This window comes from Oncorhynchus keta, chromosome 18 (genome assembly GCF_023373465.1).
Source record: "Oncorhynchus keta strain PuntledgeMale-10-30-2019 chromosome 18, Oket_V2, whole genome shotgun sequence".
Lineage (NCBI taxonomy): Eukaryota > Metazoa > Chordata > Actinopteri > Salmoniformes > Salmonidae > Oncorhynchus > Oncorhynchus keta.
In genome coordinates this window covers 8,671,638-8,684,496 of record NC_068438.1, presented here as the reverse complement: position 1 = coordinate 8,684,496, position 12,859 = coordinate 8,671,638, and positions in this window count along the sequence as shown.

The following is a 12,859-nucleotide window of genomic DNA, read 5'->3' as shown; positions in this document are numbered from 1 at the left end:
CGAGGAGAGTTCCAATGTGCAACAGGCTTGATAGGGGTAATGATGCAGATGGTAATTGTGAATGAGTGAGTTTGAGATTGTGTATGTGGCGTGTAGTGTCTGATCGCATACATCACATGGTTGTGTACAGGTCATGGTGTGGGTGTGTGTTGGGATGTGGGTGGTAGCCTCGAGCCACACAAACCCTAGGAAGTTATTTTCTTCTCTGGCTTTTCATAAAACATTATATTATTGATGTAATTTATGCTGGAACTTGAGCTACGCCCACAGCTTGGAATAGAAGTGATCAAAAGGGGATGTGCACTAATGTACTGTCAAATTCTGTGGAAAGTGTGCTACTTTGAGGTCTTGTTACCTCTAACATTAATATGATACATTGCATTCGGAAAGTATTCAGACCCCTTGACTTTTTCCACATTTTATTACGTTACAGCCTTATTCTAAAATGGATTAAAATGCTTTTCTCCCTCATCAATCTACACAAAATACCCCACAAGGTAAAAACATAAGTATTCAGACCCTTTACTCAGTACTTTGTTGAAGCACTTTTGGCAGCGATTACAACTTCGAGTCTTCTTGGGTTTGACGCTACAAGCTTGAAACAACTGTATTTGGGGAGTTTCTCCCATTCTTCTCTGCAGATCATCTCAAGCTCTGTCAGGATGGATGGGGAGCGTCGCTGCACAGCTATTTTCAGGTCTCTCCAGATATGTTTGATCGGGTTCAAGTCGGTGCTCTGGCTGGGCCACTCAAGAACATCCAGAGACTTGCCCGAAGCCACTCCTGCGTTATCTTGGCTGTGTGCTTAGGGTCGTTGTCCTGTTGTAAAGTGTACCTTTGCCCCTGTCTGAGGTCCTGAGCACTCTGGAGCAGGTTTTCTTCAAGGATCTCTCTGTACTTTGCTCTCTGTACGATGCTGCCACCACCATGCTTCACTGTAGGGATGGTGCCAGGTTTCATCCAGACGTGAAGCTTGGCATTCAGGCCAAATAGTTCAATCTTGGTTTCATCAGACCATAGAATCTTGTTTCACATGGTCTGAGAGTCTTTACATGCTTTTTGGAAAACTCCAAGAGGGCTGTCATGTGCCTTTTACTGAGGAGTGGCTTCCGTCTGGCCACTCTACCATAAAGGCCTGATTGGTGGAGTGCTGCAGCGATGGTTGTCCTTCTGGAAGGTTCTCCCATCTCCACAGAGGAACTCTGGAGCTCTGTCAGAGTGACCATCGGGTTCTTGGTCACCTCCCTGACCAAAGCCCTTTTCCCCCGATTGCTCACTCTAGGAAGAGTCTTGGGTGGTCCAAACTTCTTCCATTTAAGAATGATGGAGGCCTCTGTGTCCTTGGGGACCTTCAATGCTGCAGAAGTTATTTGGTACCCTTCCGTAGATCTGTGCCTTGACACAATCCTGTCAACTATGGGATCTTATATAGACAGATGTGTGCCTTTCCAAATCATGTCCAATCAATTGAATTTACCACAGGTGGACTCCAATCAAGTTGTAGGAACATCTCAAGGATGATCAATGGAAACAGGATGCACCTGAGCTCAATTTCGAGTCTCAAAGCAAAGGATCTGAATACTTATGTAAATAAGGTATTTCTGTTGTTTGGGCTATCTATCTCCCAATTTCCACTCTCTGCATGTTCTCGGGCCTCTGTCTCTTTCCAGATCAGAAGCTTCAGGGGCTTCTACCAAGGTATGACTGTAGGGGGGACACTTCAAGGAGTGTGATAGCCATTTGAATGACACAAACTTAAAGCCCCATGCATTCTTTGTAATTTTATTTTTTCCCTTGAGCTTCCTTTGGCCTTTCAAATGCTCAGTCTGATCGTGCGGGTGTTAGGAAACACATTTGAAGATATTTACATGCACACCCCTGATTGGCTGGTCTAGAGACCGCCCGCTTACCCAGATATACAGTCATTTTAAACAGCTCCTAAATAGGGCATTATCATCATTTCCACAATGTCATACCGTTAGTTCGACTTCATAGTGTGCAAATAACACAACCATTAAAAACCCCTTTAAATGGGTGTGATATTTTTCCTTTGCCTTTCCAGAAATTGCCAAGCTAGGTTATCAGTAATGCCTGACCAGGCTGCGAATGAAGGACTTTGAGCTGCTTCGCTTAAGCCTCCTGCAGAACCCTGGCGAAGAGAGGTCCCTGTAGTACTGACTGAGTCAATATTTTATCATCTGCGCTTCCTTTTCAGTCACATCTCCACAGAGTCTCTCATGGAGAGGGGGGGTTAAGGGGGGAACATGTCTCTCTGCCTTCATAGGCACCACAGAGTGCATTACTCAGTCTGCTCCTACATATCGTCTAAAGCATAACACGCTGAATGCTTTATAACAGCCCATCCCTACCCAGTCCTCCCTTTCTTTTTGCTTATCTGACTTGTTATCAGCAGGCTGGCTGTGATGCAGCAGGTGTCTCAACAGAGGCAGTTCCTTAGCAACCACATTCTGTTTGAATATGGTATAAGTCAGACTCAAGGATATCCGGCAACGGGAGGAAGAGGTGAGTAGAGAGAGAGAGTGTTTGTGTGTGTGTGTGTGTGTGTGTGTGTGTGTGTGTGTGTGTGTGTGTGTGTGTGTGTGTGTGTGTGTGTGTGTGTGTGTGTGTGTGTGTGTGTGTGTGTGTGTGTGTGCGCGTTCTTATCAGTATTTTCTTTGGGTAAAAAGAGATAATCTTTCCTGAAAATAAAGGAGTAATAAGTTAGAAAGGGACTGACTGCATTCCTTCTGACTAATCCCCCCCCCCAACCACCTCCCACTCCCTCACTTTCTTTCCAGTGCCCACACACTTTCCAATTACTGTAGCCCTTTTATTTCACAGTGTGTCTTCTATCCCCTGTTCTGCTAATCAAGAGCCAATGTGCCCATTCAGCCTACAGGAAGGGTTATTCTCCTCCTCGCCAGTTAATTATTTGGTGGCTTTGCTCCAGCTGGCGGAGGACATTTAAAAAATAAAATAAAGGAAATTTCACCACCTACGGCGTTGATTTAAAAGTCTTTCGGCAATAAAGCTTAAGCTACAGGACATGATTTTCATTCATCACACCTTGCGACAAAGAATTCATTCATGTAATTTAAATCCCTGATTATGCGATAATGTATGTTTGCACTTTTCTTGTGTGTGTGCATGGTTTGTGTGTGCATGTGTGTGTGTGTGTGCATGCATGTGTGTGCATGTGTGCATGGGTGTGTGCATGGGTGTGGTTGTGCATGGGTGTGGGTGTGTGCATGGGTGTGGGTGTGTGCGTGCGTGCGTGGTTGTGCATGGGTGTGTGCGTGTGCGTATGTGTGTGCCTGTTTGTGTCTGTGTCTGTATGTGTACTAGCTGTACCTCTACAGAACATGTAGCAAAGAACGTGAGAACCTTGCAGTGTAAGGTCTATTCCATTCATTGTATTTCAACAACCTAATGGCACCAACACCACAATGCCTCTTCCTTGGTTCCAGCGAGCGTGCTTCCCTCTCTGTCAAGCTGTGTGCTGGCTGTCAGTGCCCAGATGGTGGCGTTGGGTAGTGGGTATGGAGCTGGAGGCCAGTGTGCCACAGTCCCAGGCACATTGACACCGGTGCTACTGGAGGACTGTAGAGAATACAGCAGCTCATGCTGGTGATATGCCAGAAATGGGGACTGTTATTACGGCAGCACCGATGCTTCTTCTTGAGCCGTAGACTAGTTCTGTGGTAACAGCCTTGTGAGAAGTGCTCAAATTGTTGTTCCGGGCTATATATATATTTAGCTAAATTTGTTGTCTTCTATATATGACCATACTACTACTGTAACCTAGCACTCCATTATTTATGTCTCCCCAGAGTGTATTCTGGTATCTTTCTGTGTGTTAGTGTGCGCATAACCAGGAACATGGGTGATTTATAAAGCAGAATCATGAATGGATTTTGGATGCTGTCAGTTAGTAGCTGTTCTAGGAGCTTCGAAGTGGAGGGGGAGAGAGAGAAAGAGAGGAAAGGGGGGGGGGGCAGAGCTGCTCAGCGACACACAGAGACGCATGTGGAGCAAGAGAGACAGAGAGAAAGAGAGGGACAGTGGGATTGTGAAAAGGTGCAAACCTGTAAACCTGAGAGTGATGGATCCTCCTTCAGACTTGAGGAGGATCATGAAAATGTGGACCAGCAACAAAAAGGGATTCCACTACAGGTTAACCACCAGGTTATAAATCATCATCCATCCCTGTGAGAGGAGAAGCTGGGTATCTGACCTCCAACCAGGTGACACCCAGAGAAGTCAAGAGAAGGACCGAAGAAGAGGGAGTGTAAGAGAGAATGATGGATGGATGAGCATATGGAGTACGTTTGACAGCGTCAGAGGGAGAGAGAGAGAGAGCGACATAAGACCTATCTGGGATTCTGTGGCTGTTACTCACAACTTTATTTGTCTTCAGTGGAAATCCATAGGTGTGACAGAGGACCGCTCGACACGCAACTTGACCCACCTGTCCCTCTCCCCTCCATCGCACGCCCCACATCTCTGCCACCCTCCCTCCCTCCCTCTCCTCCTCCCCTAACTCCTCTGCTGTCAGTTCAGCAGCTTCTTTGGGGATCTCTTTTTATTTTTTATATCTCACAATCCTCTCATCCAGTCCCATTGGCTTGATTTCTGTTATGGCGACATTCCCAGCCCTTTTTGTCGCTACGGAAGACACCTCCTACTTGAATACAGCTCCAACCAGCAGCAGATCTTATTTGGCGAAATAGAAAGATCAAATTGAATAATACATACTTTTGGGGCCGGGAAGACTGTCTGCAGGTCCACAACCAGTGCAATGGATCAGATTATATTATGTTAAAACTTTGATGCAGAACTGACACTGAGCAGACAGACCTCTGGGACAGAAGATGGGACTTCAACTCTATGAAGCGGAGGAAAAGCATTGTCCACCGCCTCATGACAAGGACAGTGGGAATCGAGCTCAAACAGCAAGAGTTCTTATCAAATATTGATGACGACAGGCATGTTGGAAAAGCATGCATCAATGTTCCATTACCTGCACAGTGGAAACAAAACGAACGAAAGAGTCTCTTTGACACCCGAGGAAAAGATCAGGTGGGACTCTTTCTTCTGGAGGACCGAAAAGCAGTTGAACCATATACAAAGTCAAGGTAAGGATTTATTCTACTTGAGAAGCCAAAGCCACACTTAAAAGCGTCAGAGTTTCAAAGGGACCGCTCCAGTGAAACAGAGACTAACTGCAAACAAATCGGTGCTGCAGCAGGACATTTGAACTGTTTCCCAACAGCGAGAGACCTGGACCAGGAAGAAAGAAGTGTGCCGGGGGAAAGGGAGGGGGTGGAGAAGGAGCTTGGCAGGACGGTGGAGACATGGCGAGGGTACTGGAATAGCAAAAAAGAAGGAGCATATTGGTTACCCCCCTGGTGCAATGTGTGGTGCGTATGCAAGTCATTAGTTGACAATACTGCACATTACAGTCATAGAGATATGGAGAGGTTGTGTGTGCATTCGTGTGCTGTCTGCCTGTCTGTCTGTCTGTGCATGATGAGTGTCATTGTGTCGCGGTGCTCTATGAGAGGAAAAATGAGAGAAACATGTTATCCAATACAGCTTCTCAATGCTTCGAATAGACAAAAAGCCAAACAGAGAAAGTGTCACTGAACATGTTGTTGAAGGGTACTATCTATGTTGCTCCCACAGGGGTTTGTGTGGAAGGTGAGCTGGGTCAGAGGTCAGGCTGTTGTTGACTCTAAAGCAGGGATGGGCAACTCCAGTCTACGGGGGTGGAGGGGTGTCAAACTTTTTCCACATCCCTAGCAAACACAGCTGATTTAAACTAGTTGCATTCTAAACAGAAGATCGTGATTAGTTGATTATCGGAGTCAGGTATATTAGCTGGGGGTAAAAGTGTGACATCAATCAGGCCCCTGACCACCCCCACCCCCCCCTGGGTGCACATTTTGGTTTTTGCCCTAGCACTACACAGCTGATTCAAACAGCCAACTCATCATCAACCTTGGATTATTTGAATCAGCTGTGTGGTGCGAGAGGAAAAAAACTAAATGTCCACTATGTGATTTCCAGCATCTGCAACAATGTGTCCTGTCAGTGTTTCGAATAGGTCATATGGTCAGACAGCTTCATGCTGAAAAGCCCTCCGCTTAAGGCAGAGAATTGACTATAGTTTTGAAAGCACACGCATCCTTTAGGATAATGTTCATATGCTTACACTTGTGCTGCACCTTTGGACTCCTTTAGACCACATGCTTACTTTTGACACGTTTGAAGAATATAAAATTAAGAATTATGATCATAATGTGACATAGCAGATTTGTTTGACATATTCGTGTAGAAGATCGGGGGTCTGCAACTTTCCCACTTTGAAAATTCCCATGTAAACGTTTGGTGTCAGTACTGCGTTCCCTCATCGATTTGAACATTTTTGCATGGCTGACAAGTGTGAATTGGCCCCCTGGGTGTATGTCCCTATGTCTGAGAGTGTTCTTCAGAAGCACGTCCATCTATCACTATCAACACAGGGGCTTTCATCCCAGACATGTGTGGCTACACAGGGCATTTCCACAGGTCAGATTCATTCACAGAGCAGCCAGGGGATGAGGGATTGATCAATCAGAATGTAGCTGGAAGCCACAGGGAAGCAGAGTGGTCTCTGGTCTGTTTTCTCCTTCAATAGCCTCTACATATCCCCCTTGCTTCTTACATTGTATCCTCCAAACACTCTCTGAAATACAACTCAATCACTAACAATCAACTTGTATTTGATTAGATTGAGCCAGTTAAAGCCACCATCTCTCAGTTTCATTGGTTGGAGGAGAGGTGGAGATAGAGGAGCTGCAGATCTAAATAGAAAGACTGCTGCCCCCCCCCCCACCACCACGACAACCACATCCAAATGGTGTTGCCAGTACATTTTCATTTCATTTGTAGAGAAAGGGAGTGAAATTGGAAAGGGCACGATTAACCTGCCACCTCTTGAACATCAAGGAGCAGATCCCAAAAAGAGGTCACTGGTGAAGCTAATGGGAATAACACCGGAAAAGGGCGAAGCGAGGAATTGAATCCAGCCCGGATGCTCTGGTCGGAAGGACGGGTAGTCACTAATCCGAGCGGGGAAAAAGCGAAAGATGAACGAAAGAATGGGAAGCGATCTGACAGTCATCCGTTGGCCCTGGGCGCCACTCTTCCCTCCCACGCTGCCTGTCCATCGGAGCTTATAATGAGGCCCGTGGATGTCTGGGCCGTCATAAGGCTCTGGTTCCTCTGCCATCACTCTTTGTGACTCATCTCGCTGTGTGTGCGCGCGTGTGTGTACCGTTTGTGCGTGTCTGTATATGAGTGTGTGTGTGTGTCCGTGCTGTTTTAGTAAGGGTTCTAATATAGTGTGCTATAGTGTGATCGTTTTTGGGAAATGTCAACACCATATCTTTAAAATGAGACAGCCAGACTCTTGCCACATTATGCAATAACCTCTGCATCAGAGGCAACCGTGTAGTGGTGTGGACTGAGGGAGAGAGAGGGGCAACGGATAGGATGGCAGCATGGTGTCTATTTGGACGTTTTATGTTCGTGCTTTCACATCACTCTATAGGCAAGACAGTCCATGATCATTTAGGTATCGATCAACAACCATTGTTCACAATGACAGAGGCCTACAAGGCATTCACAAGGCATCCAGTGTCGCTGTGTGATGAAGAGATGATGCAGATAATCTGTCATCCACGTGGGGTGGAATAACAGTATTATCTAAATTGAGAATCCAAAACGTTCAGTAAGGCAATGTATTGAATTACAGCTCTTTCAATCCATCGTATTGTATTTGCATTGTATAAATAGGACTTTGCTTCCTGTTTTCCACCCCACTGGAATTGTCCTAACTTCTTTCCCCTAAGCATTAGATATATACAGTACGTCAGTGGAGGCTGGTGACTTCATAATGGCAGAGGATGGGAGACGCACGGTATAGGCGGAACACACGGAGACGAACAAGTGTGTTTCAAAAATCGGCAAAAACGAATTATTTGAATCTAAAGATTTAAAAATACATTTATAGTACAATATTATGGGGAATGAGAGGGCTACTTACAGTGTTGGAAAGGGATCAGTGATTAAATGAGGGTATGAGGCATGAGTTGAGGTGTTCAGAGGCTTGACCAGTGCAGGACAGGATTTGACTGGGAAGACAAAAAAACAACAACACAACACAGTACACAGTTGGACAAAAGAGCTAAGAATGAGTTAGTCCAAGCAAGGAGTAAAATCATTGATGTGTAATAATGTGATTGTGTATGTGACTGACACTACATACAGTCGTGGCCAAAAGTTTTGAGAATGACACAAATATTAATTTCCACAAAGTTTGCTACTTCAGTGTCTTTAGATATTTTTGTCAGAAGATACTATGGAATACTGGAATATAATTACAAGCATTTCATAAGTGTCAAAGGTTTTTATTGACAAGTTGATGCAAAGTTGTTGATGCAAAGAGTCAATATTTGCAGTGTTGACCCTTCTTTTTCAAGACCTCTGCAATCTGCCCTGACATGCTGTCAATTAACTTCTGGGCCACATCCTGACTGACATCCAGCCCATTCGTGCATAATCAATGCTTGGAGTTTGTCAGAATTTGTGGGTTTCTCAATGGAATTAAGGTCTGGGGAGTTTCCTGGCCAATGATCCAAAATATCAATGTTTTGTTCCCCGAGCCTGTAAGGGATTTCCTCCTCTTCTTCCGAAGAGGAGAGGCGAAAAGGATCAGAGGACCAATATGCGGCGTGGTAAGTGTCCATGGTTCTTTTAATACGTAAATGTACACATGAACAACTGAATACAAAAACAAGAAACGTGAAAACCCAACCCAGTCCTATCTGGTGCAAACACAGAGATGGGAACAATCACCCACAAAACCCAACACAAAACAGGCTACCTAAATATGGTTCCCAATCAGAGACAATGACAAACACCTGCCTCTGATTGAGAACCATATCAGGCCAAACATAGAAATAGACAAACCAGACACACAACATAGAATGCCCACCCAGCTCACGTCCTGACCAACACTAAAACAAGGAAAACACACACGAACGATGGTCAGAACGTGACAGAGCCACTTACTTATCACTTTTGCCTTATGGCAAGGTGCTCCATCATGCTGGAAAAGGCATTGTTCGTCACCAAACTGTTCCTGGATGGTTGGGAGAAGTTGCTCTCGGAGGATGTGTTGGTACCATTATTTATTCATGGCTGTGTTCTTAGGCAAAATTGTGAGTGAGCCCACTCCCTTGGCTGAGAAGCAACCCCACACATGAATGGTCTCAGGATTATTTACTGTTGGCAAGACACAGGACTGATGGTAGCACTCACCTTGTCTTCTCAAGCTTTTTTCCGGATGCCCCAAACAATCGGAAAGGGGATTCATCAGAGAAAATGACTTTACCCCAGACCTCAGCAGTCCAATCCCTGTACCTTTTTGCAGAATATCATTCTGTCCCTGATGTTTTTCCTGGAGAGAAGTGGATTCTTTGCTGCCCTTCTTGACACCAGGCCATACTACAAAAGACTTTGCCTCACTGTGCGTGCTGATGCACTCACACCTGCCTACTACCATTCCTGAGCAAGCTCTGTACTGGTGGTGCCCAAATCCCATATCTGAATCAACTTTAGGAGACGGTCCTGGCGCTTTCTGGACTTTCTTGGGCACCCTGAAGTCTTCTTCATAACAATTGAACCGCTCTCCTTGAAGTTCTTGATGAGCCGATAAGTGGTTGATTTAGGTGCAATCTTACTGACAGCAATATCCTTGCATGTGAAGCAATGATTACGGCACATGTTTCCTTGCAGGTAACCATGATTGACAGAGGAAGAACAATGATTCCAAGCACCACCCTCCTTTTGAAGGTTCCAGCCTGTTATTCAAACTCAATCAGCATGACAGATTGATCTCCAGCCTTGTCCTCGTCAACACTCACACCTATTTTAACGAGATAATCACTTACATGATGTCAGCTGGTCCTTTTGTGGCAGGGCTGAAATGCATTGGAAATGTATTTGGGGGATTCAGTTCATTTGCATGGCAAGGAGGGACTTTGCAATTAATTGTAATTCATCTGATCACTGGAGTATATGCAAATTGCCATCATACAAACTGAGGCAGCAGAATTTGTTAAAAGTAATATTTGTGTCATTCTCAAATCCTTTGGCCACGACTGTACAGCAATGAGAGAAAATTGATAGGGGTACTCTGTTCTTGGAGGGGAAACATTCAATGTGCCAGTGGATGAGCGGGCACATGAGATGTGGCTTCAGTTCATGCCAGGAGAAAGTTGACAATGGTAGTGGAGTAGTCATCACCTCTTAAATCAGGGAACAGGAGGGGACTTAGCTGTAAATACAAATAGCAGATACATTCCATTACAACTGTGCCATCGTAGGTTTGGACAACGAGTCTCGAAGAACTTAAACTCAGACATCTCAAAATTCATAAAGTTAAACACAGACTGTACATCTCGCCCACTTGACACATCAAAGTAGCTCAAGAAACGTTCCTGAATAAAGCCCTGATCATCCACCGTACCTGATGATAACTGACCACTGCAAGCAGATTGGTGCCACCATAGGTTCTAGAGCGGTGGGGCAGTTTTTACCCCCTGGGGCCTGGAGTTTGTCCTTATACGTTAACCTAACTAGGAAAACTCTGGACCCTATAAGGTATGACAGTGCTTAATCAGTTGTAAAATGTTTTCATATGGGCTATGATGGGACCAGTTTTTCCTAATCTGGTCACATGGTTTAAAAAAAAAATCTTGAACAAAAACTCCTGGCCGTGGGGGGGATGAAAACCCTTTCAAACTGGAGCTACCTTACATTTGTTGACATAAATTATATTTAGGTTAGATTAGGAGGGGGATATCCTCTACCCAGACACATAGATAACAACTCATAGATAATGGAACTCACAGGGCTGAGCTTGCTTTATGCATGTTTGCATCATGCAGGCCTATGCAACTGTAGGCCTTCATCACTATTATGTTGATTCATTATATCCAGGTAAATAATTCTGGATTAAAAACATATAAGCAGCCTAGCCACCCCAATTTTGAATATAAACTAAATTTGATTACATTCACATTTTCTAAATACATAACGTTACCAATTAGTTTACCCTGACCAGATGGACAGGGCACATAGGCTGTATGCAGCTGCTCTTATTAGTAGTCTACAGTTGATCAGACTGAATAATAGTCTAGTTTTCATCCTGTACTGCATGTCAGATTTCTAATGTTTAGGTGTAGCCTAGGCTGCTGCAACATTTATGTCATTCGTTGTTTCTTGTGTCTGGCCGCAGTGATGTGTTATCATCTTTGCTAAATAAAGACCGTAGGATTTTGAAAATATGCACTGCATCAACCTCGCTTTAATATTTTAATGGATGATGCGATAGAAGCTATCAAATCATTCAGAATTGACAGTCAAAAGTTCAAAATGTTCAGCCATTAAAGCATTGTAACGTGCAATTATGTCTGCAAGCTCCTTGTAGTTGCCCTTGTAGGCAGAACATTTCCTCTTGTCGTGTCCTCTTAAAGCAAATTATTGCTTGCCCAAAAACGCAGTGGTTGTAATGAGTTTCCTCCTCTTCTTCCGAAGAGGAGAGGCGAAACGGATCAGAGGACCAATACGCGGCGTGGTAATTTTCCATGGTACTTTTTAATGCTATAAGGTACACATGAACAAACTAACAAAACAAGAAATGTGAAAACTCAAAAAACAGTCCTATCTGGTGCACACACAGAGACAGGAAACAATCACCCACAAACACACAGTGAAACCCAGGCCACCTAAGTATGATTCTCAATCAGAGACAACTAATGACACCTGCCTCTGATTGAGAACCATACTAGGCCGAAACATAGAAATTCCCAAAACCTAGACAAACAAACATAGACTGCCCACCCAACTCACGCCCTGACCATACTAACTAAATACAAAAACACAGAAAATAAAGGTCAGAACGTGACAGTACCCCCCCCCAAAGGTGCGGACTCCGGCCGCAAAACCTTGACCTATAGGGGAGGGTCTGGGTGGGCGTCTGTCCGCGGTGGCGGTTCTGGCGCGGGACGCGGACCCCACTTCACCCTTGTTTTAGTCCGCCTCATTTTCCGCCTCCGTGGCTTTCTCACCATGGCAACCCCTCTCAATGACCCCACTGGACAGAGGGGCAGGGGCTCTGGCGCCTCTGGGCTGAGGGGCTCTGGCGCCTCTGGGCTGAGGGGCTCTGGCGCCTCTGGGCTGAGGGGCTCTGGCGCCTCTGGGCTGAGGGGCTCTGGCGCCTCTGGGCTGAGGGGCTCTGGCGCCTCTGGGCTGAGGGGCTCCGGCAGCGGCGCCGGACAGGCGGGACGCTCCGGCAGCGGCGCCGGACAGGCGGGAGGCTCCGGCAGCGGCGCCGGACAGGCGGGAGGCTCCGGCAGCGGCGCCGGACAGGCGGGACGCTCCGGCAGCGGCGCCGGACAGGCGGGACGCTCCGGCAGCGGCGCCGGACAGGCGGGAGGCTCCGGCAGCGGCGCCGGACAGGCGGGAGGCTCCGGCAGCGGCGCCGGACAGGCGGGAGGCTCCGGCAGCGGCGCCGGACAGGCGGGACGCTCCGGCAGCGGCGCCGGACAGGCGGGACGCTCCGGCAGCGGCGCCGGACAGGCGGGAGGCTCCGGACAGGCGGGAGGCTCCGGCAGCGGCGCCGGACAGGCGGGAGGCTCCGGCAGCGGCGCCGGACAGGCGGGACGCTCCGGCAACGGCGCCGGACAGGCGGGAGGCTCCGGCAGCGGCGCCGGACAGGCGGGACGCTCCGACAGCAGCGCCGGACAGG